Below are 23,468 nucleotides of genomic sequence, written 5' to 3'. Positions count from 1 at the left end.
AATAAAAGCACCTACATTGTACACTTAGGACCATGCTCTCATGTTACAGGAGCAACAGGAAAATCTAAAACTGCTAATTTAACAGGGATTACATTTTCTCCAGCAGGACATGTTGTGACAAACAAACTCCTATAAAACAATATTTCCTTAAAAAATGATTGCTGAGTATCACATGGGCATCTTCCCTGCGTCTTACTTTTCCCAATCCAAAATATGCAACATCAGATCTAATAAGGACTGTCAGTTTATTTACACAGATTATCTAATATTAATGGTGTTATCACCTGAGAATTGTAGAACAAAAACTACCCACATCTAGTTCCCCTTGAAGATCAAATAAGGAACAGCAATCTAGACTATTCGTCCTTTCATAATTTCATCAAACAGGATGGGCAATAACATAGCATATTTATATATTCATTTTATTAATGCTAACAATGTTTAAAACAGTATTACTGAATAGACAATTAAATATATCATGGCTATTTCATAGACAACTTAGACAGGCTAAAGAAAAAGTAAGAAAAAGAGAGAGAAAACATAAAGTTGCCTACCCTTAATTTGTAGAGGAGCTAGCCTCCTTCCCCCATTTTGACAGTAGGAAACCTGAAACAGGTTTCACTTCTGTCAACACTATCAACCCCTATTTGTAGCAACTGGGCATAAACAAACTCTAAGGAGGTAAATGGCACATTTAGCTAGCTAAAGAACATGAATAACCAACCACCAATCCCCTTAACAAGTATACTAGTTGTAACATGAGGACACATGAAGTCAAACTAAATTCCATTGCGGTCTTATATAGGCCCTTACACAGTAATCTTCAAACTAAAAGCATTAGAGCTGTATATATGGCAAAGCTATCTGTTAATCAGAGCTCACATATACAATTATATTGCCGTTTATTCATATGAGTGCATAAGAACTTGCTTTTGCCCCAAAAAAGTAAGCAAAACTTCTCTTTCTCTCCCTGCGCTGCCATCCTGTCTTTCAAAAATTGGCAGAGGTCAAAATGTCAAAGCAAATCTTGCTCTGGGCCCTGCTAGGCTTCTAACCGTAGAACTCGACCTTTAACCCTTTACCAGCTGTTCTATTTTGTGTATAAGGCTTTCCATTTAGCTTTTTCCAATTCAAAGTTTGGGGAAAGGGGTTGGCCTAACGGCTAAGGCGCTCAACCTCGGACCTGGGGATCTGGGTTCGAGTCTCGGTAACGACGCTAAAAACCCCCTGTGATTCTGGGCAAATCACTTAATCTCCCCGTACCTAAAAAATGAAAGTGTGTCCACATGTAATGTAACTGGTGCTATGTAGAGCGCTCTGATAACTGATTCGGTTCGGTTCTAGTTCGCGCTATATAAAACTCTGAAAAAAAAAAGTGATCCTGGAGACTGATAGCTGAAAAGCAAACACACTCCATTCCTGTCTACCAGCAATTCAGAGGTAAGCTTAATAACTTCTACTAGTTTTTATATTTATTTTCCATTGTAAGCGGTCTGCGGTATACTTTTCTAGCAGTATAGAGGTTAGCTATTTGTGTTATACCTAAATGTGTGCAATTACTGAAACTTGAGAGCAGTTTAAAAGCTGCTCTGAGTGGCAGAATTGCTTTTAAATAGCGAATTTTACCCTGTTTCGGAACACTTAAAAATGAATATTCTACAATGTTTTTGCATAATATTCATCCCCAGAATGTTCACTACACGATCCAGAGATGGGGCATCAGAAATATATAATGTATACCCTTATAGAAATGAGTTTTGTACGCCTGGGTAAAGTGACATTTCACATGTAAGTCCCCCGCCCCATTGTGATAAAGCATCGCTTAAATTCATTTTGATCATAGGAATTCACAGTATGATGATTAGGCTTTGTAAAGATTAAAAAACGAATTTGAATTTTAATTATGTTATTTTTTTTCTTTTTTCATATGATCAAATTTTTTTATAAAAACTCCAACCCTTCCCATATATGAAAAAGTAAGCTTTATTCCTTGTTGCCTTCAACATGTATTCATTTATAACCCTAAGCACAGAAGCCTAAATTGAAATATGAAAAATCTGCACCACTTTTTAAGGACAGTTATTTTTTAACATCAAAACCACGGATGTGCTTATGTAAAAAGACATTAAGAGAGGAAATCCCTACAGTCAATGTTTCCCTGTTTATCCAAAATAATGAAACTTATTTTTTGTAACTCTTTAAAAGCATGCAAGCCTCTATACCAGGTTGACACTGACTTAAAATCCTAGCTGAGTCAGCATCCCTTGCTCTTTGTGGCCTACAGTCAAAAAGACAGCTGCTTCTCAGTGACAGTTAAAACACAGCTGTTGGAAAGCTTCTTTTTTAGTGATGAAATGTAAGCATGGTGACAGCCAATTTAAAACTGAGGCATTTCAATGCAATCAAATCTATCATTCTATAATGTGTGTTTAGTTCAGCAACAACCGAATTCACTCATATGATGTGAATGCCGTTAATGATCTAATACAATGTATCTAAGGAAAATGCTGTAACATTTTACATTTCAGTTTATTTATTGCAAAACACACAATTTCGTTTCTGAGGCCTATTTTATTCCAATTCAATGTGAATTCTAATTGTATCTTTAGCATTGTGACAATTTGCACACATGTATAGTGTCTTACTCTGTCAATTTAATAGTAACATGCAGCTATTTAGCATATGTTATATCATTCATTTCTGGATTTTTATTTAATATTAATTAAATGACATTTTGCATAACAGAATGATGACAGCAAAAAACACAAACAAACACATTGAGCTCATTCCAGACATTTACAGAAGGGGTTCATACATTCAGAACACACAATACAGCGAGCTTAAGGCTAGCCATTCTTACACAAAGAGCGCAATCGCTATTTAATCACGCAAGTACCATCAATGTCAAACCACATATACATTTAAACACACATTTAACCCACAGATCAACACTTAGGACAGAAACAAAGGACAGCCCACAGACTGTACTTAAACCAAACCATTTGTAAATACGAGTTGTAAGTCATATTTACAAGAAGAGCTTCTCAAAAGTAGAGAAAAACTGAACAAAAACAGCCCAAAATACACCAAATTCACCAAATTTTGGCTGGCAGAACACCAAAAATAAATGCTCTGCATATCTGCATTTATAAAAGTGCGCAAAATATGATCCTTTTAATGTACAGATTTGAATTCCATGGGGTACTTTGTCACCAAGGAAGAAATACGTTTTTATACCTTAACCTATTTAGGTATCCCCTCAAGGGGAGCCGGCTGATTCTATTCACATCACATTATGGTACCTTCAAAAAGCAACACATTCTTTGATGTGCGCTTGAAACAGGCATGCCCAAGAATATTGTAAGATATACAATACTATATAGCAGTGGCACTTAACCCAAAGTGTGCCGTTACATATAATTCACAAATTAGAGAACAATCTCCTCATTACCTGCCTACACAAATTGCAATTTATATATTTTCTCACATTCCCATCACATATTGGCCAATTTCCATTTCCATATCACTATATATCACTCTATCACTTTGTACCACTTTATATTGCTCTATATCGCCTTTTCTGTCTCACTTATCTCACTTTATATCACTTTAAATCTCACTATATATCACTTTAAATCTCACTTTATAGCACTTACCTCACTTTATATCACTTTAAACTCTCTCTTTCCAGCCGGCGCACTTCTCTCACCGTCAAGTTCTGAATGACCTAACGGTCATTTTTAGAATACTCACTCCAAAAAGGTTCCCAGTCAGGAGCGGTAAACATGTGGAGGATCAAAATCAGGAAGACCAGAAATATACTGAGCTGTATAGACAGAGAATCTCAGTGCGCAGGGTACCTCCTTAATAGATTCCTGTCCTCCTCAGTAGATTCCTTTCTCCTGTCAAGACCACTCCCTTAGATAGCCGCTTCTGATAAGGTCCACATTGAGGCGCCATTTGTGGAATAGAAACCTAGGCATCCTTAACACTTCAATCTCTGTATGGAGAACGTTGCACTTTGGATTGCCAAGAACTACTTTAAGCTGAATGGAGAGAAGTCTGAACTACTGCTTTTTGGTGGCCCTACCTTGATCTGGAATAGAAATTGGTGGCCAGACATGCTGGACATCCCACCCATCCCAGTGGACAATGCAAACATTCAAGGTGTCCTCTTGGGCATTGACCCTTCACTAGATCACCTGGTTAACATCAGGGTCTCCACATGTTTTTGTATCATTAAAATGTTTAGGAAGATATTTCCACCTCTGACCCTTCTAGCTTGTAAGGATGTTGTTTTTTGTTTTGGTTTCTTCAAGAATCTACCTTGAGACTAACAAGTTAACATTAACAAAGCTGTCACTTTTGCAGAATGTACTGCCATAACTTACACTGGACATCCCTAAGCATAGCTGCACTGGTTACCAGTAGTGAAACGTGCATGGATTAAGGCTACGGCAAGGCTCTGGAACACTCTCCCTCTCTCTCATTCTTGAAAATGCAACTCTCTTTTTAGGAAAGAACAAAAAACCTGGTTGTTTACTCTATAATAAGCACTATAAAGTTTGCATTGTATTAGTCTTCTGCATTATGTGCTATACTACAGCGCTTTTAAGCTGATGGGCCTTTATGGGCTTTATAAATCCTGATCATATTAAATCATACCTGTTGCAAATTAAATGGATGAGAGAGTACATAATAGCAGCTGACAGCTGTGAGAGAAGGGATTCTGATGACATTCCAAACAGTAAAGCCGCATGGCTCCTAGTTAAGCTGCCCAAGCCATCTGGGGCTTTTTGTCTCATAACATTTTTTTCAATATAGACATAACTTAGATGTGTCTCAGAAACAGGCCTACAGATTGAACAAAAAATATGAAATTCAGATATGAATGCATGTTGATTCTATCAAAATACTTAGACCATCATTAGGGCAATACATGGTGTTTAAGGAATAGGTATTCAGGTTCCTTAAATGCACCATATAAAATATGTTGCCTGGTTTCATAATATTTTTCATGCTATTCTTATGTTCTTGCTAAAATTTTACTGATGTTACCAAATATATTTTTTCATTCATTCTATACTAAACTTGTCTTATAATAAAGGTGTTAAAATAACTGCATCTATTTCGTGTGTGTGTGTCAACCTCTGTGCAACTTTTGTCTGAATTTACGTCTTCTTTAGGAAGCGGGTATATTTGAGCAGACTTTAACCTATAGTAATGTTCAAAGACCCTCTGGAACACCAAGTAAAGAAAATGAAAAAAATGACAAAATTAAAATCTGAGATAAATGCATACTATTAGGAACAAGGAGTCAGACACCTTGGATGCACATTGAAAATGCAAAGCAAGAAAGTGACTTTAAATAGAAAATAACTTTAAATGTAGCAGCAGATGGCAATGACAATTCGAGGTGCAGCAATTGAGTAGAGATACCCCCTTCCATTCTGGCATCTCTGGAATCCCAATTTTAAATCCAAACTCATGGTGAAGTCGAATTTTAAATTGCGATTCTGAAATGCAACTTTTAGAAACTTGTCATTTTTTTTATTTACCATTTGGTGCATGTAGCCTGTCTCTGTCCACAGTCCTGGGTGTAGTTGGCAGATAGGTTTGTGTATTCCTACTAGAGAGGTGCTGTAAGCTTAGCTGTGTCTCAATGGTCCCTCTCTGGCAGGATGGGAGGGAGGAGCCGAGCATAACCTCACTTAAACTTGAATACACAGAAAGGGCTGCAAATCCCCAGTATTGTGTCTGAAGCCAGGGCAGGAAGGGAGGACCTCTGTGCACTTCAAATGCATTACTTTTAAGTCTCCCACACTCAAAGGCACCACTGGGACACCACCCAGACAGTACACTTTTGAACCAGTGGATACTTTGCCAGGAAGAAGGACTGTTGTGCTGCTGAAGGACTTCCACTCTGCTGGACTCCTACGTTGCTGTGCTGAACCTGTTGCCCTCCTGCCTGGGTGAGGAGGACTGGACCTGCATCTCTTGACCCACAACTCAGAGTGACTACAAGGGTCAGTTGGCTGACCCCCTGATCTGACGCCTAGGGGACATAACAGGCTACCCACCCCTTAGTGGACTCTGGAATCCGTGAATCTATCCTGCCAAGTGGTGCCACCCCAGTCCCAGACCTTTAGAAGTGGGCCTAAGGTGCTTGCCAGTGGAACCGACACATCTCTGCTTAGCGAGGAATACAGAGCAGAACTGACATAACTCCTCAGCTGAGCAGCGCATCCCCATGCAACACAGATGCATTGTTGCTGGTGCATTAATTGGACCTGTTGTAAAAGACTCTCATTGCCACCACAACCCCCATCTTGGACCGATGCATTGCCTTTTGAACCGCCACTCGCATTGCTTTTCCCGAGCAAGCTCCTTGCATCTCTCTTCGACGGCAGCCCTGACAACGATGCTGAAACTCCACATTACAACTGTACTGCTCATCAGAACCAATGCATTGCTTCAGCTGCTCCTCGCATCCTCGACTCCACACCCTGCATTGCAAGCCCAGTCGACAGTATCCTCGATGCATCAGGACCTCGATCCATGGCCTTGCTCCATTTCGGGACCAACGCATTGCCTCAGCTGCATGACGCATCTTCACCATAAATCCATGCAGTGCTCTACAACACCCTCCCCTTTTTAATTGGTTTTGGTTCCAGAGGATAGGCTCCCCATGTCCTGTTAAGGCTTAGGAGGGGGGGTGCAGTCCCCTCTACTTTTAAACAAAAAATGGCCCCAGGGATGGGGTCCCGAGGGTCTATGAAAGCTCGAGGAGGGAAGCCACACGAGCCCCATCTCCTTTTTTATTGCCTTTGCCACAGGAATGGGATCCCTATATTATATACAGAGGACGGGACCAGTTGACATCTATTCTAAGCTGTCTTTGCTGGTGTAGATTAATCAGAAAGGGCCACCTCACATTGGGTGGATGTGTATCCAGATGTCATTGGAATACACCATCTTTGTTAAAATACCCCTCACACACCAAAAGGGCCCTTGGTGTCATGCTTCATCATCGGGGTCTTCCCGTCCCGCTGCGGGGCGGGGCAGTGCTGCGACAAGCGAATACACTGGAGCACCTTTAGATGGAGGTGCTATGTGTTAGCAGTGAGTGTCAGTGGGGTCAGGAGTGATATAAGTGTGAGTTAAAAAATACCTGGCCTAGTGGAAAAAAAGAATTTTATTAAACACTGGCTGGTATTATTAAAATAAAAGTGAAGCGGAGAGATGGAGCAGGTTAATGGGCTCTCTCTCCTAAGTGGGTCAACATGTTTCGAGGCGCGGGGCCTCTTCGTCAGGACCTAGGGGAGATCCCCCTGTCACTCACTAGTGTTTCTCCACATAGGTAGAAAAGGTGTATGTACAAAAAGTGAACAAAAAAGGACTATGTGAGTAACTACAATTTAATAATTACAACACATATACTACCACACTAATAATGTAGTTTGCCTGCAAGGTAAGAAAAATAGATTAAAAATGCGCCGATCCCAAAGTGCGCTTAACTCTAATTCACCTGTAATGGAAAATGAGAAACACACAAAAATGTATAAGATAGGGGATCATGCGTAAACAGTGAAGATTGTTGAAGCATTCCTTCAAAAACACACATGGTCAGTCACACACAGAATAAGTAACACATAAAGGTTGAGAATAGCCAGGGATAAGAGGTATTCAAATACATACTTATCAATGGGGGGGTCAGTGCCCCATGAGCCAGCATAAGACAGAAGGGTATGGTGGGGTCTCAACTGCAGAGAGGGAGAAGAGGGAGTATAATGTAATTCTGTCCCAAAAGTTGTGTAGTTTAGTTCAAGGCAGGGATATAAGCTTCATCTCAGTGGAGACGGCTATGCCGTACTTACTGTGCCCCTAGCACGTATGTGCTTCCTCCTTCGTCCGCGGCTTCCGTGGATGTGAGGGAGGCAGAGGGCGGCTTGTTAATATACTGAGTAGTAATTGGATAATTGATCAATTAAGCGCTACGAAAGCCCGCCGAATATACAAGGGCCAGAAAGGTAAGTATAGCGGGCGGCCATGTTACAGTGATAGGTAGTACCTATAGAAGTAGCGAGGATCATAGCCTCTCAGATCGGTAACCCGGTTAAATTCGAGTATTGACACCCTTATTGAGGCTTGGGGCAAAATATCGCTTAATGGACTTGGAAGAGAGGTAGGTAGCGGCGCGCAGTGCAGTCCGCTTCGGTCCCTGCGCATGCGCCTTAGGATTTGCACTACGCGCATGCGCGTCGGGCAGTCACTGATGCCGGCGCGCATGCGCACACCGACCCCCGTTTAGTGTCTCCAGTAGACACGCGCGATGGGAAGACCTGTCAATGCTAATAGGTTAAACATGTTATGGCTACAGATCTAGATGGAAATGAATGCTCTCAGTAATGATATTTAGTCTATACCTAAATGAAACTACACTGTCCGTTATAGGAGGACTATTGGGGTCAAAATTTAGAGATGCTGAGATACTACAAAGAAGGTATGCCAGGTGCTACAATATGTTCATGTATATAAACACACTCAAGTGATAGGGGGGTTTGGAAGGGGTGGGACGGGGTAGGACCTACGGGGAACTTATACTAGAGTGCCTTTATGTTTCAGTGGCCACTCTTTCAAAAGGAAAATTTATTTTCCAAAGAAATATCATTTTAAAGAAAGAGGTGTCTGCAGTAGTATAACACACAACGAGCCCTAGGTATTCAGTTGAGCCCACGGGATGTCATCATTCAGGCCAGTGCGATGTGTCCCCAAGCGGAACACCCAACGTTGTTCTTTCGATAGAAGGTCTCTATCATTGGGGAAGGCCTCAATGACAGTCCACTTTAGGTCATGGACACTGTGTCCTACTGTGGCAAAATGTGCAGACATTTTTGTAGTTGACCTGTTGCAGCGTACATTGCTGCGGTGTTCACCCATTCGAATTTTCACGGGTCTGCTGGTCATACCTACATACTCCTTGTTGCACGGACAGGTGATCAAGTACACTACATTGCGACTATTGCAATTTGTGAATGCTCGCTGCTCCCATGTAGACTGGTTAGAAAAAGTGATACTCCTGCTCTTCTTTGTGTATTGGCAAGATACACAGGTACCACAGGGGTGGTGTCCACTCACCGCTGCGACTCTAGGGGGTTCGATTGCACCCATTGCTTTTGGTCTAGTGTGGACCAGGAGATCCTTTAAGTTCATTCCCCTCCTATGTGCAAACATTGGTTTGGGAAAATCCAGTTGGCCACATGTTAACACCCTCCAATGTTTATTCACGATCTTCGTGATCTGGTTGGAGTTGGTGTTGTAGGTGGTTACGCAGATGGGGCGTAAATCTGGTTCTTTTGCCTCCGTGTCGTCCAAGAGTGCTTCCCTGTTGTTATTGCGTGCACGTTTGAGGCCTTTACGAACTATGTTCGCCGGGTACTGTCTGTTTAGGAGTTTGCACTCCAGGTCTGCTGCTTGTGTCTTAAAATCCTCTATATTGCTACAGTTACGTCGCAAGCGGAGAAATTGTCCGTATGGAAGGTTCTCACGCAAGTGGCGCGGGTGGAAACTACTGTACAAGAGCAGACTGTTCTTAGCTGTGGGTTTGAAGTGAGTGCTAGTTGCAAGTTTGCCTCCTTTGGGGAATATGTTCAGATCTAGAAACACCAGATTTTCGTTAGATGCAGTATGAGTGAATTTTAAGAACTGATCTTGTTGGTTCAGCCAGTTCATGAAGCAGGTAACAGAGTCTAGGTCGCCCCTCCAGATGAGAAAAATGTCATCTATGTACCTCTTCCATGTAAGTACATGATGCCTATGGGGATTGCTCTGATCCAGAATTTTGGTGGATTCCAGGTGGTGTACGTAAAGACCTGCCAGACTGGGGGCACAAGTGCTCCCCATACTGGTCCCGTGTCTTTGGAGGTAGTAGGTGTCCTCGTATTGAAAAAAGTTCTTTGTGAGGGACAAAGAGATGCATTCGAGGACCACTTGTCTGGGGGTGTGATAATCCCATGGTGTGGAGAAAAGTACTTCCTCTATTATCTCCAAGGTTTCTCTATGTGGAAGACTTGTATAGAGGCTCTCCACGTCAAGCCCTACAAGAAGATAGTGTTCCGGGTCAAAGGGAACATCCTTGATCAATTGGAGGACAGCCTTGGTATCCCTTAGATAGGTATCAGTGCTCTGCACAATTGGCCGGAGAAATGCGTCTGCAAACTTAGATAATGGTTCCAAGATCGAGTTTATGCCGGACACTATCGGACGCCCAGGTGGATAAGGGGCGTCCTTGTGAATCTTGGGTATAGTGTAAAAGTACGGTACTTTTGGTTTGTCTTGGATTAGAAACTCACTCTCTTTTCTAGTCAGCCAATCGTGAGCTCGGGCTTCCTCAATCATTATCAGGATCGAGATCCTCACTTCCTCAGTTGGATCTTCTCTTAGTACCTGGTAGTTACGCCCATCGTTCAATAGTTTCCTGCATTCCCTGTCGTAGTTACCATAGGTTTGTACAACCGTCGCCCCGCCCTTATCGGCTGGTTTGATCACAATGGTTTGGTTATTTGCAAGTTCCTGCAGTGCAGCCTGTTCTTGTCTAGAAGTGTTCTGAAAGGAGATCTTGTCACCATTGGGTAACTTCTCAAGATCTTCCATTACTGCTTTTTCGAAAGTCAGGAGTTCTACAGGCATGGTGGAGTCTAACGGGGTAAAAGTTGACTTTTTCTTTAGCCCCGTGTCAGACTCTTCGGTACCTACATTGGTAAAGTCCTGAAAAAAAGCTCGAAGTTTGAGTTTCCTCATGAACTCTTTCATCTCTTGGCAGACTTTGAACTTATCCATCTTGTTCGTGGGAACATAGCCTAGACCTTTTGACAGAACCTTCACTTGGTCTTCTGTTAGCTCTTGGTCCGACAAATTCACTACTAGGTTCCCCGGCTGGTGGAGGCTGTTTGGCTCTGGGTTGATACACCTGGTGCGGTCTCTGGTGGTTGGTTCCAATGAACCTGATTTCCTTTTCGATTCCTTCCCCTTCTGGGGCCTCGGCGCTGGCCTAAAAAAAGGCTGCTGCCCATAGTAGTTAAACTGGGGAGCCTGTGGGTCCCAAGGTTGGAAGGGATGACCCATGAAGGGTGGAGCCGGTGGATATTGCATAAATCCTGGGGGTGCCTGGTATGGTATTGACACCCTTATTGAGGCTTGGGGCAAAATATCACTTAATGGACTTGGAAGAGAGGTAGGTAGCGGCGCGCAGTGCAGTCCGCTTCGGTCCCTGCGCATGCGCCTTAGGATTTGCACTACGCGCATGCGCGTCGGGCAGTCACTGATGCCGGCGCGCATGCGCACACCGACCCCCGTTTAGTGTCTCCAGTAGACACGCGCGATGGGAAGACCTGTCAATGCTAATAGGTTAAACATGTTATGGCTACAGATCTAGATGGAAATGAATGCTCTCAGTAATGATATTTAGTCTATACCTAAATGAAACTACACTGTCCGTTATAGGAGGACTATTGGGGTCAAAATTTAGAGATGCTGAGATACTACAAAGAAGGTATGCCAGGTGTTACAATATGTTCATGTATATAAACACACTCAAGTGATAGGGGGGTTTGGCACTGCCCCGCCCCGCAGCGGGACGGGAAGACCCCGATGATGAAGCATGACACCAAGGGCCCTTTTGGTGTGTGAGGGGTATTTTAACAAAGATGGTGTATTCCAATGACATCTGGATACACATCCACCCAATGTGAGGTGGCCCTTTCTGATTAACCTACAACCCTGATAAGAGGAGGACGTGCCCACCTCGGTGCCCACCGGCACCACCTCTTCACTCCCCCCTTTTGATTTCCTTAGTTTTGCTGGTGTAGAGACATCATAGAAACAGTTGCTAGCCAAACCAGGCTGTTTTTATTTTTAATTTAAATTCTTTTGGAAAACCACAAATCATGCTCTTAGGCAAAAGTTGCAGGACAAAAGAGGTCCATACAACACTTGAGGAAGATGAATTAGTATTTTAATCTTTCCTTTAATTTTAATCTGACTATTGCCATTGCTTTATGTGCTAAGCAAACCTCTTAGGATGCTTTGTTTTTTAAACAAACAAAAGGTGAAGCGAGGAATGCTTGTAAACAGTCTAACCACTGGCAATTGCTCAGCATAGCATTTCAAGATATAGTTTTTTTGCCCACCAAGCCACCTCAGATTAGACCCAGCTATAGCCAAATCAGCCTTCTTCCAGTTCCAGTAGGTCCAGCTCAAACTGCCAAGCTAGGCTCTCTTTGAACCAAACACAAGCAACCAATGACCTATTTCAGCCTAATTGGCCCTCTTCAGTTGGGAGCACCTTGGTTTCAGTGGCACAGTGTGCATGGCACCCACAACTGGGCATACCCTTGGCCACTCTGGTCATTACGTCAAACACACAAAAGGTGAGGCATGAAATGGTGGAAAATAGTCTACCTCTTGAAATCACCCGTGGTAGCATTTTAACACATGTTTTTTTGCCCACCATTCAACCTCAGATTAGAACCAGCCATTTGAAAATCAGCCCTGTATAAAGCTCCAATAGGAACTGTTTGGCCTAAACTGGTAAGCAGGTCCTCTCTGAACTGGAACACAAGCAACCCAAGCCTGGTTTTGGCCTATTTGGACCAGGTGCAGTTGTTTGCTTCCAGTGGCACATTGAGCAAGGGACTTTAGTCTGGACATACCATTGGACACTTGGGGCCAGATGTAGGTCGGTCGGTAATGGCCGAAAATCGGTATTTTCGGCCGTTACCGACCGGTATTTCAGAAATGGTATGTAGGGCCCTTAATTTTACAGAATCGGTAAATTTACCGATCGGTAAATTTACCGAATCTGTAAAATACCGAATCAGTATTTTTACCGATTTGGTAAATTTGAGATGTAGGTGGGACTCTTCTGAGTCCCACAAGCCTTACAAAATCGGTATTTTACCATCAAATCCAATTTGATGGTAAAATACCGATTCCGGTGTGCATGCACATGTGTGCATGCACACCTCTGCCATATGACAGGCAGACCTGCCCTTGGGGCATGTATGCCTGCCACATGGCACCCGAGCCTGTTTTGGGGGGGCCAGAGGGTGTCAAAGTGACACCCCCTGCACCCTTGTGAAATTCGGTATTTACAGAATCGGTATTGCCCATTGATTCCTATGGGCTTCACAGCCCATAGGAATCAATAGGAAATACCGATTCGGTATTTCCAGATTCGGTAAATACCGAATCTTAAAGATTCGGTATTTACACATCTGGAAATACCTACATCTCCCCCCTTCATATTTACCACTTCTTAAATACCAAATCGGTAACATTTGGTATTTAAGAAGTGGTAAATAAGAATTACCTACATCGGGCCCTTAGGGAGTAGCAACAAAAAAAACAAAGGGATAGGAGGAATGCTTGCAAAGCATCTAACTACTGGCAGTCATTATGGTAGTATTTCAACCCATCATTTTTGCCCAACCTGCCGACTCAGATTAGACCCAGCCATATGCAAATCAGGCTTGGCCTTGCTCCTATAGGAACTGTCAGTCAGAACTGCCAAGCCAGGCCCTCTCTAAGCCATAAGTATGCTTTTAACCGCACTGGGCCTTGTCAGTAATAATGGAATGCAGACCTGAGTGATTGTCAGTGGCTAAGAGTAATTCATGCATCTATTCCATCACTGTGTTGTTTGTTGATGTTCATGGCCTAAGTCCAATCAATATGTTCAGACATGGGCCTATGCTAATTGTTCCATAGGACACACGTTATACCTCCCGGATGTGACTTATGTAGGCTAAAACAAGTCTGAGGTTGCTAGACTTCCAGTATAAAGAGTACCTGTCTTGGCAGTCAGGCGAAAATGTTCCTTATCAAACATGATCAAGACTGATTTGCTAATGGTAGGACTCTGTCTGGAGTGGCATAGTTGGTAAAAAACAACGGACTGGAATGTGGCACAGAATGATTGTTAGTGGTTCAGATTTATTCAAGCATTCCTCATATGAACTAGTTGTTTGTTGTTGGATACCGGAGTTGGGAGCACACCGCTGACCTCTTCCACCGTATCGCCCCATTGCATCGTGGTCTGTGCAGTTCAAGTAATTTCCAGAACAGTTCAAAGTTCAAATTTCAAAGTATTTCACCTCAATCGGTGCAAGTAAGTACTTGTATTGTGGCCATCTCTAGACACGAGCCTAGCTCGTGTTTCGGGATTGATTCCCTCATCAGTAGAGATAGATTCGGGGTTGCAGAACAGGTCGCCAAACATCCGTCACGGGCCTCGTTGCCCCTCTGGCGCGCAGGTGCATCTCCAACAAGCTCGTCAGCTTACATGGCTACCGGGAGCCAAGAAAAAGTGGATACCGGAGTTGGGAGCACACCGCTGACCTCTTCCACCGTATCTCCCCACTGCATCGTGGTCTGTGCAGTTCAAGTGATTTCCAGAACAGTTCAAAGTTCAAATTTCAAAGTATTTCACCTCAATCGGTGCAAGTAAGTACTTGTATTGTGGTCATCTCTAGACACGAGCCTAGCTCGTGTTTCGGGATTGATTCCCTCATCAGTAGAGATAGATTCGGGGTTGCAGAACAGGTCGCCAAACATCCGTCACGGGCCTCGTTGCCCCTCTGGCGCGCAGGTGCATCTCCAACAAGCTCGTCAGCTTACATGGCTACCGGGAGCCAAGAAAAAGTGGATACCGGAGTTGGGAGCACACCGCTGACCTCTTCCACCGTATTACATTAATACATGAATTTTGCATGATGTCTTTCTGACAATACCACAAAACTCCTTGAGTGGCACAAAATCTTTTCAATGCATACCTAAAACCCTTAAATACCCATCAATAATATAATAGGTGCACCTACTACTCCTGGTAACATAGGAATTTTGGAAACGGTTGTATTGCTGTATTTACCCTTGAAACAAGTAATGACAGCGATAATATCATTAACATGTTTATGAATTGGTTTTGTAAATATAAGTTCTTTTAACATTAGACGATGTATTATGCCCATTTCATGCAAATGATGTTATTGGTGTACCAGAACAACATATTGAGTATTTGATGTGGTTTAAATCTGTGCTGATACACGTTATTATTATTCTATAAGGGTGTGAAAGGTTTTTATTGTCCTCAAAATGGGATTCAAGAGGCACAGGTATTAGGCTACCCCGAGCTGATGCAGCAGGCGCATATATTCAATATGGATCAATAGGCAAAATATCAATTAATATAATATTAATTTTACACAAATATCGAAAATGAAATATTGTTTACAAAATATCTCATTTCTATACTTAATAAAAACACAAAGATCAATGCCAAGATTATCGCTGCTAAAAATATCTATTTCTACTTATATCGGTCAATTACATAAATACCAGAAACAAAAAATGTTTCCTTTAAATAAATATATAAAATGTAAAACATGTTGAAATACACAATATCAACGACATTAATATAGCAAAAAATTAAACCAAGTATTAAAAACAATATATAAATGCTATCCCCGAGCACTCCACCACAAAAAAGCTCCAATCTTGTGTAAGAGGTCTTCTGTGTGCTCTGTTCAGAAAGCAAAACCAGCACATCCTTTATGAGAATTTCTCCATAAGCTAGCCAACATGTGTTTTGTCACTGGATAGTTATTTTCCAACCAAGTTACTCTGGACTAGAAAGAGCAACAAACATCACAGCATTATGATACAGCCATTGTTCAAGTCTTGTATATATAGCCTTCACCATTTACCAGTAAACAAAACACTAGAACTGAAAAGAAGTGTGCACGCTGAGAGAGAAAAAGAAAATACTGCATACCAGTTGTAAATAAGTGATAAGTCCATCCTACAAGTGAACAAATGCAAAATATCAAATGCTTGTTGAAAGTTAACTTTAATCCCATGAGGGTTATAGCGCAAGATATATTCCCTAATGCAACACACAAGATCGCGAGTTGTGGAGTGTCAAGACACTTTAATTTTACTTACAGTGTGATTAATGAGTCTCATTAAATCCTGATATATAGGTGTAATATTTTATGAAAAAGATCTCGAGTTGTGCAGTGTGAAGGCATGGTTATGACACATACAGTCCGTTTGATGAGTCTAATTTTTTCTTCTCTCAGCATACTTACCTCTAGTCCTGAGGAAGGCACCTATTGAATTTTAACCCTTTTTTGTCTCCATTTCGGTGAAGTTCGATAGAAGTTATTCACCTACAGACTTACCAAGCGAAGGGTAGGTCTACCCCGCATTGGTCAACACGTACACAGTTAAATATGAGATATCCCTTTAAGGCGACCCAAGTAATCGTAAACATTTTTAGTTTCGTAATAGGTTCATATAGACGAGCGACCTATCAATCCCTAATCAGTAAAAAAGGAAGATTTATCAAATATTTGATCATTTACTTGACTAAGCGTGGGTTAAAATTACTATTAAACCTGGGGAAGACCAACAATTAAATAATAGGATGGTCCCTTAATATTTATCAATATTTATTTTTTCAGGTTCCTATTATGAGAAAAGGGCAGATGAATCAAGCATTCAAGTGTGAACAGTCTACCTAAGGGAAAGTCACCTAAATATTATAGGTGAGTTTGATAGCATTGAAGATTTGGAAAATTAGGATCTGATTGAATGTATGAATGATATGTGCCTTCACCTCACAGTCGAGAATTGTAAAACATGGGGCATGTGGTGATGCATATTACAGCAAAACCAAAATCACCTTATGGTGATGTATATTAAAGCAACACCAGAATCACTTTATGGAAGGAATTTGTTAACTATAATGTTTCTAATTAGGTGGTATAAATTGAGTATTGAGAAAAAATACAAGATGGGATCACTTATGTAAATATTTAATTGATGTTTTTAACAGGTTGCTCATAGGAATAGAGGGGTAAATTATACATTGTCCTGAAGAAGGTGGACTTATTATGTTTTTATACCACCGAAACATGTCGGCGCTCATTTTTGTGGGGTTACATCTAAGGAACAAACGTATTGATTGTAAAAAATTAAAAGTGGTCAATAATGTTACAGATTCATTTGGAATAACCAACACTAATGACATATGCTCATGTATGTTGTATTTATCTCCCTCTGATGTTTCCTTTTTAATATGTTGAATCACTGTCTGACAAATATTTGTTTAACTTTTTTTATTATTCAAATGTACATTTTGATGATGTTTTAAATCCAATTAAATGTATTGTATACATACATATCCTTTGGTTTTTCCTTTCCTAGACTGGTGAAGTTAGATGGTGTGATTGCATGAATATAATGATTGATTATCACCTTGCCGAGAATAGTTGTTTTTGAATACTAAATATCTAGTAAACCTCAAACATAAAAAAATAACACTAAAAGCTCTCAGCCTTACAACAACCATTTAAGATAAAACTAAAACAATATTTTCTCCAAACATTAAAGAAGCCACCTGATCCATCAACAAGAATGTATATGTTAGTAGAAAATGAAAAGTAAAATAATCATATTTAACTATATTCTGAAAATATTTTCAGACATAATGACGGAATGAGCAAGAACCATCACATCACAGAAATGCAAACAGTTGCAATCCCTCAAGGACTTTGCTTACTACCAAGAAAGTTGACATACTGAAAACATCAAGACGAAATGTGAGGGAGCACAACCACCCCCCAAAATGTCACCAAAATTGAAGTATGACTTAAACTACAAAAATGATTAGAGGCAAAATCTAGTTCCCAAAAGCCCACTACTAAAAGTTTAATATGTATACTCCGTAAAGTCCCTGAACACATAGCAGGTCATCTAGCAACCATCTCCAAATTGAAACACTTAATAGCACATACTAAAAAAGACACCAGTAATATTCCGTCCACCCCTAGAAGGTGCAAGGACATCCACATTTTTGAATACTTTGAGCCTAATTATGAGTCTGGCAGCTCACGGACTGCCAGACTCATAGAGGGGTGGCAGTGGCGGATTTCTGACCACCACATTACAACTGTGGTAATCATGCCGCGTTGGGTCTGCTTCCGCCACCAGGAAATTGCAGATCCCTGTCAGTAGTGTGGCAGTCTTGAGGTAGTAATATGCTTGGCAGGACCAAAGCGGTCCCGCCAAGCATATTGTGACTTTCCTCACTATCACTGATTTCATGGAGGCCTTTCCTTCATAAAAACAGTGGTGGTGAGGAAAGAAAGGGCGCCCCACAGGGCGTCTTTGTACCTCACTCCATGTGGATGCACACAGTGGGGCACAACATGTGCCCCCCTGTGTGCATGCACCACCAGTTCCAGAACGGCATGGACTTCACAGTCCATGCTGTGCTGGAACTTCCTTTGATGTTCCAATCCCAGTGCCTATTTTATAGGCACTGCCGTAGGAAAGCCAAACAATTGCCCGCCAATGACTAAAAAAGTAATAATACGATGGGTGGTTCTCACGCAGGTGTGGTGGCAGCAGCGGGGCAGAACTGCCGCTGAACCGCCAAACTCATAATCAGCCCCTTAATCACCACACTTAGGGGCCGATTATGATGGCGGATGGACCTGAGTCCGTCCGCCACCATAGAGTAGGAGGGAGCCTCCGCATGGCCTGCGGGGTTCCCTCCTGTGCAATTAGGATGTGACCGCCACCCTGGCGGTCACATCCTCTATTTTACCATTGCGGCGGGTGCGGCTTCAGCTGCATCCGCCGCAATGGTAAAAATGCATACATTGCATTTGTATGCAGAAAGCGGCAGGCACCGTGCGGTGCCTGCCGATTTCTGCATACAAATGCAGGGGGGTACCATAGGTACCCCCCATGTGCACCACCCACCCCCACGTCACCCAGGGGGCCCGCAACTCGCCCCCGCAGTGAAGTTACACATGCTTTTCCACGGCGGAAAACCCGCCGCGGAAAAGCATTTTTTTCAGCCCATCCTAATCTGGCTGACGGTGTCTGAGAGACACCGTCACCATATTGGAGCTTTTCCGCCGCGGTTGTAAGCCAACCGCGGCGGAAAAGCTGCGGACAGATTTCTAGACCCACCGCCATCCTAATATAGCGGTGGGTCTTCTGATGCTCCGCAGAGGATTTTCCGCATCCTCCGGGCCGGCGGTGGCATCCGCCGGCCCGGAGGATGCGGAAAATCCTCCATCATAATCGGCCCCATAATGTGGAATCTTTCCTCCTAAATGACAACCTTTATAATGACAAGCACATTATAATATTTGCTACAGAAGATACGTTTTTAAGACAAAAGTAATTGTCAGACACGGATGATGGATGGAACATTTAAATATTCCCTAAACCATTACTCAGATATACATCATACATTGTGAATATCAAAACACAAATATACCCTTCATATATGGCTGCTGCCTAAGAAATAAAGTAGCTCATACTATGAACTACTAATACATAATAAATTTGAATGAAACACCTACTCGCCACATAAAGTAATAGTTGACTTTGAACATGCCATGATCTGAACAATAATTAAACTATACCCACACACACCAAATCATTTTGAGACAACTCCAACATTCTACACTAAGTGCAGAAAATGCAACAAACAGCCAATTTACCTTTGAAATAAAACAAAGCAGATTGCACTAGGCGATTTTCCTATTACAGAGGTAGCTAACCACTACAACCTCTTTTTAGAAAGTCCATTTTACCATCAAAACAAAACCAAACTAAGGAGCTCATTACGATGGTGGTTGGTCAGACTGCCAACCACCAATGTTTCGGGCAGGGTCTGTCCGACAATAAGTCGTGGGTCCCACCCGCCCTACCAGGATATAACCGTAATGCAGGTGGCCTTAAAATGCATTTTTTTACTGCAGCTTGTGCTGCATTCCAGTAAAATGCAAGCCGCACAAGCTGCAGTAAAAAATGGCACTAAGTGCACATCCATGCCCTGTTTGCCAGGCAGCATTTGGTGCCTCGCACACGGTGCATGATTGTGTGGGGGGCACTACATGTGCCTCCTAGGCCACTTAGCAGATGCCCACAAGGGACATGGGCCCTGCTTGGGTCCCCCAGAGTCCCTTGGCATCTGACTATTTATGGAGGTGGGAGTACCATGAACAGGCAGTCGGAAAGGGATATCCAAATCCCTGCAATGGTGCCTGTGCAGGCACTTCCTCCATTGTAGGGTTAGGAATCCAACCGCCGTCCCAATGGGATCTTTGATCCTGTCGGAGGCGGCGGTCCTACCCTGAGCATTATCGTTCTGACCGCCTGTGTCAAAATGCGGTGGACACACTGATGCCATTAATGTCGAGAGGACCGCCCCTGACGGCCAGTCATTGGTGGTCTGCCCGAAATCATGATGAGAGCCTAAGTGTCTAATGGACTACTCTGAAGATACTTTGGTTGGCAGATTGCACCGCTCAGGATACAGACACTAACTCAAGTTCCAAATAACATGGTGGAATGTCTACGGCAGCATCATGGCTCAAGAAGTCAAAACCAACAACAAAGTGCAAGGATGGCACAATGACTTCTAAGCTACTCTAGGGAAACCCAACCAACACTTAACAAATTCATAGAAGCCTTGCAAAAGGACACGAGCTGACAACAATTAAGAACTGAGCAATCAGTAACCAAAATTAAGCCTAAAATAGGCAAACAAATGACTTGACTGTATGACATGCTACAATGTAAAGTTGGAACTCTTATAAATAATAAAGGAGTGCGCTACTTTGAAACAATAGCAAAATTCCCTTTAATAAAATACCAAACTACCTACACAGGTACTAACAAAACCGTACAAAGGTACACACTGTCATAATTTAAATATTATTAAATAAATATTATACAATTATTTTTATACATCAGTCAAAATAACATAGAAGTAAAATAGAAAAAAAAATAATACATAAAGATAATGTGTCCACTAATTAGTTACAAATCAACACATCACCAACCACATAGTACAAAATTAGAAATAAAATAGTAGGGGGTGCTAGAGGGCGCCAAGCAAGATGGCCGCACTTCTGTAAGGCTCCTGCGGATGGGGACAAGATCCGCCACCAATCCGCTTCTGATCCAACCCCACAAGCCTGAAAAGGCACTGTCATGACAGCCCTTACCTTCTGCTACCTCTACAATTGTTCTTCTCGCCGAGACTTGGCCGAGAACTCCAGCAGTTACCTCCTGCCATGCCGCACCGGGCCACCACATAATCTTTCCAGCGCACTGCGGCCCTCCACCTCCTTTTGCACTGCTGACCCATGACAGCGCGCAGCTCCTGTCACCTCGGGTGCCGGTGCCTGGTGCATAAACAGCCAGCTGCGGCGGATCAAGATCCTTGATGCCGGTGCTCTGCCCGGATCTCGCCGCAGCCCGGTGGAACAGGTACATTGCTGCCCGGTGGGACGCCTTCAGTCCACATCGCTGCTGAGATGCCTCCCTTGCACCAGGAGTTCCTGGCTGAGGGCGCGGAGGCGTTGTGGGCTCCGGCACGGCTCTCGGATCTGGGGATGGGCGCTTTCCCCGGCTCTGAAACTGCCCTGTCAGGGCCCTGTGGGGCCATGCAGCAAGACTATTGATAGAGCGCGCAGGTCACCCGACCAACAATTTTACCATATGCACATTTGGGCCCATAAATTCAATTCACCATTTATTAATCGGGTAACCTTACACTCTACTACCAGTAACCCAGTTCCTTCCTATTTATTCCAATGTACCCGACTTACCAATCCACTGTTACGGGTATCTATGATCACAACGGATCAGGAAACTAGCTGAAAAAGAAAGGCAGACACCAAAATTCAAAATACTATTTACTCTATTTGCACTCCTATAATAACCACAGACTCAGGAAGTTTTAAAACTTTTATCTAGAATTCATCAGATTCAGAAAGCATAAGGTTCACAGCAAGTAAACTGTCAATAACTAAGATTATAAAGAGCACATATCCATATAGGAAGTAAATAAGACCAACCATTTAGGACTCTAAAGGAAGGTAAGAACAGGGAACATGCTAATAAGAATTTTCAGGAATTTAGACTTGACGTGGAGTAACTAAAGGACGGAAAAAAATAAGGAACACGCTAGAATGTCACAGTTTGTATACCCTTCAAAAGTGGGCAAGCAGGAGAACTTTAATAAATCTATAGAAGACTCGAAGGTAACATGTAGCTATAGGGAAGGTAAAAGTGGAACACGCTAATATTCCAGAGCAATCACTTTATTTGACTAAAGGAGGGTAAAGAAAAAGGAACATCTATATTTCATGAACTGTATGCAAGAACGTACTAATGGGATGGGTAAACATGGAACATGCTAGTATAATAACTATAATGTAGGACGTTATCATTTGTCAGTGTAAAAGGAGAGTAAGAGAAAAGAATACTGTGCAAGTACGATTTTATTAAAAGCAAAGAAATAAAGAGTGCGAAATGGGTTCCCTCAGATTTATATTTACCTAGAACGGTGTGGAAACCAACCCTGGCCACGGGTCAGTTAAGGACAGGAGAAAGGACCCCAAGGAAGGACAGTCGCCAGTAGGCCAACAGGTGCAGAATGGAAACCCAGGACAGGAAAACATGATTAGGATCAGGAAGGGACCACCAAGGTAAGACCAGCACCCGCAGTTCAGCTGCAACGCCTGCGCTACACCCTCTCTGCAGCTATCAGTCAAAACCCCGATTGGGTTATCGAATTCCCCAGCAAAGTGCTCCGCCAGCACTTAAGGTTCTCAAAACCCCCAATGGGTCTGTGAGACAGTCGGACAGAGTGTTCCGCAGCACCTCTGTTTCAGGATCAGCTGTTGAGTGCGTTGGGTCAGTGACAGGTCAGCTATTCGGACAAGTCGCACAAAATCTCTAGCTAAACCTCAGCTAGATATACTGTTTTCGGGTCAGTGTACCACCCCCCCAAATGTTGCAAGTGTAAGAATCCCCAATTTCGATTGGTCCTCAAGTAGGACAGGTTAACACACCACCCAGGATTTGACTTTCACAAGCCCCAATTTACATCTTTTGGGACCGCCTATTGAATTTGGGGTTCCCATGATATGTGCTCTTCTCCTAACAATGGATAATACAATTTAATATACAATTGTTACAAATGCAGTACAGTTCAGCTTCGTCTTGCTGGGTTACAGGTCGATTCCCATGAGCATCTTGACTGTGGCTGCCAGCTGGCTGGGTTCCACTGGTACAAGGTTTTCTTCCCTCTGCTAGGATGACATGCACAGTAGGGACTTCCAAGTAAGCATGGGCGTAAAATCCGTTCCGCTCGCGGATTTTGCGGATTTTCGGTAAATTCGCAATCCGCGAACTCTCGCGAACTTGCCGAAAATTCGTAAAATCCGTGCGAAGCGGATTTTTTGCTTGGTCGCACTTGCCAACTAGAATACTATACAATTTCGCGGGAGTAAACACGTGTGAACACGTAGATGCGGCGGGCAGCGACAATCTCGCAATTGCGAGATTGCAAAATTTGCAATTTCGCACAAGAA

Source organism: Lissotriton helveticus, chromosome 4_1 (assembly GCF_964261635.1).
Source record: "Lissotriton helveticus chromosome 4_1, aLisHel1.1, whole genome shotgun sequence".
NCBI lineage: Eukaryota > Metazoa > Chordata > Amphibia > Caudata > Salamandridae > Lissotriton > Lissotriton helveticus.
Note: the sequence above shows the minus strand (reverse complement) of the source record.